This window comes from Hyla sarda, chromosome 8, assembly GCF_029499605.1.
Source record: "Hyla sarda isolate aHylSar1 chromosome 8, aHylSar1.hap1, whole genome shotgun sequence".
Classification (NCBI taxonomy): Eukaryota; Metazoa; Chordata; class Amphibia; order Anura; family Hylidae; genus Hyla; species Hyla sarda.
Genome location: NC_079196.1, coordinates 122261601 through 122267904, shown reverse-complemented (window position 1 = coordinate 122267904; position 6304 = coordinate 122261601). Strand labels below are relative to the sequence as shown.

The following is a 6304-nucleotide window of genomic DNA, read 5'->3' as shown; positions in this document are numbered from 1 at the left end:
ACGTGTTCTGCAAGAAGATGCTGGCGGATCAAGGCTTCCCCACGGCTGACACCCTGGGAATAGCAACCTTCTTTTCGGGAATCTTCTACATCACCTTTGCCACCATTGGGACCTGTAGAAGATACTGGGAGGTGGTGAAAGCGGCGAGTCCCGAATCCCCTTTCTCTCGCTTTGTGGGCAACTGCCTTATTCAAAGAGAGGAGAGGCGGGTGACGGTCTCAATGCGGAACCCACACACCCCAGGCACGGACATCTCGACCTTCCTGAAGCGCTTCTGCACCGTGGTGAGGGAGCCCACCCGCATCCTGAACTCACTCGGATACTGGACCTGCAAGTGGTCTGTGGTCGTCAGACTCAACAAGAACCCTGCTTCTCCAGACGGACTACAGCACCTGCCAACGACATTTTCCTTGGGCAACTCCACAGGACTTATCTTCTACCCGGACATGCCGCAGACCTGCAGGAGATGTGGCAAGATGGGCCACGAGGGCAAGGACTGTACGGAGGATGCCTGCAGGTATTGCCGTGTGACAGGTCACACGACCAAGGACTGCCCCAAGAGCAAGACCTGCAACCTCTGCGGACTGGCAGCCCACAGCTACAAGGACTGCCCCCAGAGGGAGAGAACATGGGCATCTGTGGCAGCGAGAGCACCGAAGCCAGCCCCAGCTCCGGAGCCAACACCACGGATGGCCAAGCCGACCAAGGAGGGTAAGAAGGCGAAAGCCACCACCCCTGCCCCGTCCCGCCCCTCCCCTGCCCCTCCCGCCCCATCCCCTGCCCCATCCCGCCCCACCCCTGCCCCATCCCGTCCCACCCCTGCCCCATCCCGTCCCACCCCTGCCCCTCCTGCCCCATCCCGTCCCACCCCTGCCCCTCCTGCCCCATCCCGTCCCACCCCCGCCCCTCCTGCCCCATCCCGCCCCACCCCTGCCCCCCGTACCCCACCCCGGCCCACCCCTGCCCCCCGTACCCCACCCCGGCCCACCCCTGCCCCGTCCTCCCCTGCCCGGCCCACCCCTGCCCCGTCCTCCCCTGCCCGGCCCACCCCTGCCCCGTCCTCCCCTGCCCGGGCACTCTCTCCTGCCCCCCGCCCCACCCAGCCTCCTTTCTCTCCTGGCCCAGCAGCACCTAACCCCCCTCCAGCTGCTGGTGCCCGCCCTTCGGAGGACTTTCCTGTGCTTCCTCCCCCAGGTACCATACAGAGGAAGAGGAAAGGAAGGGACAACGTATCAGAAGAGTCCCACAAAAGAAAGATAATCGAGACCTGCGAAACCCCTCAAGCTTCAGACGAGGAGGAGGAGATGGAGCAGGTCTGCGAGAGCCTTGAGGCTTCAGAAGGAGAGGAGGTGATGGAGCAGGCCCAAGTGGAGCAGGTCCAAGCAGAGCCAGTCCAAGCTCAATCTATGGAGGAGCTGCTGCAGGACCCAGAGGTTAAGAAAATCCTGGACACTCCGTCCAACACGGTCTACGACGAGTTCTTGGAAGGGCGCTACGAGAAGCCACAGGAGCCGACAGGCGCCAGAGAAGAGGACCCGTCCGACCAGACTGGTAACTAGTATCAGAACTAACCTCTCTTTTTATTCCCATGGCTGATCTCAACATCTTCTGCATTAATGTGAGGAGTATTAGAGCTTGGTTTAGATTTCAGACTGTTCTTACGTTCTTAGATTCCCAGAAGTGTGATGTTTACATGTTGCAGGAATGTGCTTTGTCTGCTTCTAGGTCTTACAACCATCTGGCCAGGCAGTGGCCTCACGGCCCTTCCTACTGGTCTGGTGGGGGCGACAATAGGTCTGCGGGGGTGGCCATCCTGATCAGGGGAGGTAACTTTGCACTTGATTCCGTCCGGGAGCTCGTCTGTGGCAGACTTCTTGTCGCAGGCGGCTCCTGGGCGGGTGAGCCCGTGCGGCTCATCAACGTGTATGCCTCCCCTGAGAGGGATGTCCGACTGGAGGTTCTCCAGGCCCTGCGGGCTGAACTCGCCACCACTAGAGCAGTAGTGTTGGGTGGTGACTTCAACTGCCCCATTGAGGTGGACGGGCGCAGTTCTGGCACATCCGCCAACCTGGACGTGACGTCTAAACTGCTGATTGAGATGGTGACGGAGGCATCCTTGCAGGACGTTGTCGGGTCCATCGGGAACGGCTCCGTAAACTATACGTGGAGCCGCCCCGATGGCTCGCTCCGTTCTCGGATAGACTTCATCTTCACTTCGAGAGCAGTCAGAAAGGTGTCGTACTCTATGGTCCCCTGCTTCTTCTCTGACCACAGGGCCATTCGATTCCGGGGGACTCTGGGCCATGGATTCCCACCTGGCCCGGGCTCCTGGAAGTTGAATTGTGCCCTGTTGGAGCAGAGGGAGGTCATGGAGGAACTTAGGGATGCTTACCTTGTATGGCGAAATGACAAATGTCTGTTCAAGTGCATCAGCGATTGGTGGGAATATGTTAAAGTCGAATTCCGTTGTTTCTTTCAGGCAAAAGGCAGACAACAGGCGTGTGCGAAGAAGTGGGACTTGAGGAAACTGCAGCGCGAGCTGCGGTCCCTGCAGGACCTGCTCCAGTGTGGCTGGGACGTCAGGGAGGAGCTGGAGGAGACCAAAAAGAGCTTGAAAAGGCACTTTGAGGAGGAATCCAAGCGAATCGTCTTTCGTTCCAAGGTGGAGAACCTGGAGAAGGGTGAGAAATGTAACTCTTTCTTTTTCAGGAAGCTCCATGCCGGCCACACGCCCCTGACTGAGCTACGAGATGAGACCGGACACATGAGGAGCGGCAAGGAGGAAGTGATGGGGGTCGTCCACGACTTCTACAGCAACCTCTACGCCCCCAAGTCATCCGACCCCGAAGCCGCCGAGAGGTTCCTGTCAGGTGTCACTAACGTTGTTGATCCCGCAGGTGCGGCGGCTATGGACGATCCCTTGACGGTGGGGGAGCTGCTCTCTGCCGCTAAATCCTTTAAGCCCGGCAGGACCCCGGGCAGTGACGGTCTCCCGGCCGAGCTCTACGTAGCGCTGGGTGACCTGATCTGTCCGGACCTGTTGGAGGTGTACGAGGAGATGGTGGTGGGGGGCAGAATGCCTCCGTCGTTGAGGGAAGGGATGATCACGATCTTGTATAAGCGGAAGGGGGAGAGATGTGACCTGAAAAACTGGCGTCCCATCTCTCTCCTGAACGTGGACTACAAGATCCTCGCCAAGGTGCTGGCCAACAGGCTGAAACCTGTCATGGGGCAGATCGTCCATCCGGACCAGACCTGCAGCATTCCTGGCCGCAGGATTGCCGACAGCCTTGCCCTTGTGAGAGACACGGTCCATTACATCCAGGACCGCGGGGGCCGCGCCGCCCTGGTCAGCTTAGATCAGGAGAAGGCGTTCGACCGTGTCTCCCACGCATTCATGGACAGGGTTTTGCGCAGGCTGGGTCTGGGGAAGATGTTTTGCTCTTTTGTTAACGTTATGTATTTTGACATTTACAGCACGGTGTTGGTGAACGGCTGGAAGACTGACCCCTTTCCTATTCTTTCAGGGGTTAGACAAGGCTGCCCTCTTTCACCTCTCCTTTTTGTTTGTGTTATAGAGCTCTTCGCTGAGACTATCCGGCAGAATGGAGAGATCAGAGGGATCACCGCACCAGGACCAGATCGCCACGAGGTCAAGTGCTCGCTCTACATGGACGACGTGACCGTCTTCTGCGCTGACCAGCGTTCGGTGACTGCACTCGTCCAGACCTGCGAGGACTTCGGCAGAGCTTCGGGGGCAAAAGTCAACTGCGGGAAGTCGGAGGCCATGCTCTTCGGGGAGTGGCACCTGGCTTCTTCCGCCCCCTTCCCCTTTGCTGTCAAGCCGGACTTCATTCAAATTCTTGGAGTCTGGTTCGGGAAGGAAGGAGCGGCCCTTAAGTCTTGGCAAGACCGACTAGGAAGGATAAACTCGAAGATCGGACTGTGGAGCTCCAGAAAGCTCACGATGGAAGGCAAGGCACTTGTCCTGCGGAGTGAAGTTTTGCCTGTGCTCCAATATACCGCACAGGCCTGGCCTCCCCATACCACCGTTTGCAAGGCCATCACCCGGACAGTGTTTGGCTTCGTCTGGGGCAAAATGGACAGAGTCAAGAGGACCGTGATGTACAAGGAACCCCGCAAGGGTGGGAAGGGAATACCCGACATCCCCGCTCTGCTGAGGGCCTCCTTTGCATGTGTCACGGTGCAGCGGACTCTTGTAGAAAAGACTGGCTCAGCGGGCAGGTCCATGTCTCGCTTGCTTCTCATGCCCCTCTGGAGACAGCTGGGCTGGGACAAGTGGGACAGCTCCATCCCTTACAACTGGAACACTCCCTGGTTCTATGGGGATGTTGTCCGGTTTGTGAGGGAGCACCAGCTGGAAGGACTGAAACCAGACCTATGGAAGCCAAAGACAATCCACAAGCTCATCCGAGCTAAGGACTCGACCGAGCTGGTTCCGGGACTCCCCGCAGCCACTGCAGAGACAGTTTGGAACAATGTGGCCTCAAAGCGGCTTACCAATGGACACAAGGACTTGTCGTGGATGGCCGTCATGGGAGGTCTCTCTCTCAGGTCATTCATGCATGCCCGCAACCTGTGCAAGACCCGGTACTGCCCCCGTTGCCCCTACGTGGAGGAAACATCTTTCCACGTGTTTTGGCAGTGCCCCTTTGCACAGGGTCTGTTGGACGCCCTAGAACAGGAACTCAGAGACTCAGTGCCCAGGAGCTGCCTATCGTACCATTCGGTGCTTTACGGCCTGTTCCCTGGGACCCACGACGTGGAGGCCATCCAGGAGGCCTGGCGCCTTATGAACTGTTTTAAGGACGCAGTGTGGCTTGCCAGGAACCGCCTCGTGATCAACAGGGAAAACATGTCCGTCCGGGACTGCCGCAGGTTCATCAAGAACCTGCTTAGAGACTATTCCATCTTGGACAGCTCGGCCGTTGATGAGGAAGAAGAGGAGTGAAGACCCCTCTCCTTCTCCCATGTCTCCCTGAAGATACAGCCCAACAGTTTGGCCCTGTGATCCGCCCCCTCCCTACCCCCCACATAGTCGCCCACACCCCTACCCCGATCACAGATTGTATTATTTGGTTTTTGTTTGATCTCTTGTGCCTTTATATTGCAGGATTGAGCTGAATGTTAGAGTAGCATGGTGTGCGATGTATAGCTTAGGGAACCTTTGCTGTGTATTGTACTATCATGCTTTGTGTGACTGTAATTTATTGTACGACTTGTAATGACTGAACGGAAAATAAAGCTCTTTCAATCAAAAAAAAATCTGTTCTTATCAGTTTAATATCTGATACGTCCCCTATCTGGGGACCATATATTAAATGGATTTTTGAGAACGGGGGCCGATTTCGAAGCTTGCTTCCGTCGCCCTATGCATTGACCCGATATGGCAGTATCTTCGGGTACAGTGCACCACCCCCTTACAGGGTTAAAAAGAAAGATTCCTACTTCCATTGCTACCTGCTTGCTGGCTAGCCAGCTAGCCAGCCCTGTGGGCCTTGCTGCTGCTGCTGCAGCCAAAAAACAAAAGGTGGTGCTGCTGCTGCTTCTGCTGCTTCTGCTTCTGCTTGTGTCTGGCCGCTGTTGGAGCGTCCAGGCACAGGACTTCTGCTGCTGCTGACTAAATGGCCTCCTTAATTGGATCATTTGAGTAGCCAGCACACCTGTGCAGGTAGGGCATGACATGATAGGCAGCTGCCTTGATAGCGGGTGGGTGCTGAATGTTCCTAATTGACAAAATAAGATTAATGCTTATGAAGAAATATAAAATCTCATCCCTTCCCCAATATCGCGCCACACCCCTACCCCTTAATTCCCTGGTTGAACTTGATGGACATATGTCTTTTTTCGACCGTACTAACTATGTAACTATGTAACATAACATGGGGGGGGGGTCTCCTGGCTGTTCACACAGGTGTGTCATTGCTGTACATTGACCATGCATTGCTTCTGTGGTATTGCAAAGGCAAAGACAAATGCTTCCAGCCATCCATTGCACTAATGGATTGGTCATCAGCTGGCTGTCTATGTCCCGCATCAATATAGACCAAAGTACAGAGGGTTAGGCTATGCTATTGTGCACCTACCTGATGCATCAGAAGGTGCGAGGCCCTTGCTAAATTCTGTGCACAGACTTTGAGATCTATGCTTTAGACTGTATCTAAACCTGCTCCAACATGGACTGACATTCTGGCCTACTTTCAGCCGATGCGACTTGTCTGTCGCTGAACAGTCGCTTTTTATGTATTCAGCACCTATGTATAATGTTGTAAAAATGCTCTAG

General features: G+C 55.8%; 1 pseudogene; it reads left to right on the top strand.

Moving 5' to 3' along the window:
- Positions 1-5262: 5262 nt before the first annotated feature.
- On the top strand, positions 5263-5439 carry LOC130289443 (U2 spliceosomal RNA; annotated as a pseudogene).
- The last annotated feature ends 865 nt before the right edge of the window (positions 5440-6304 follow it).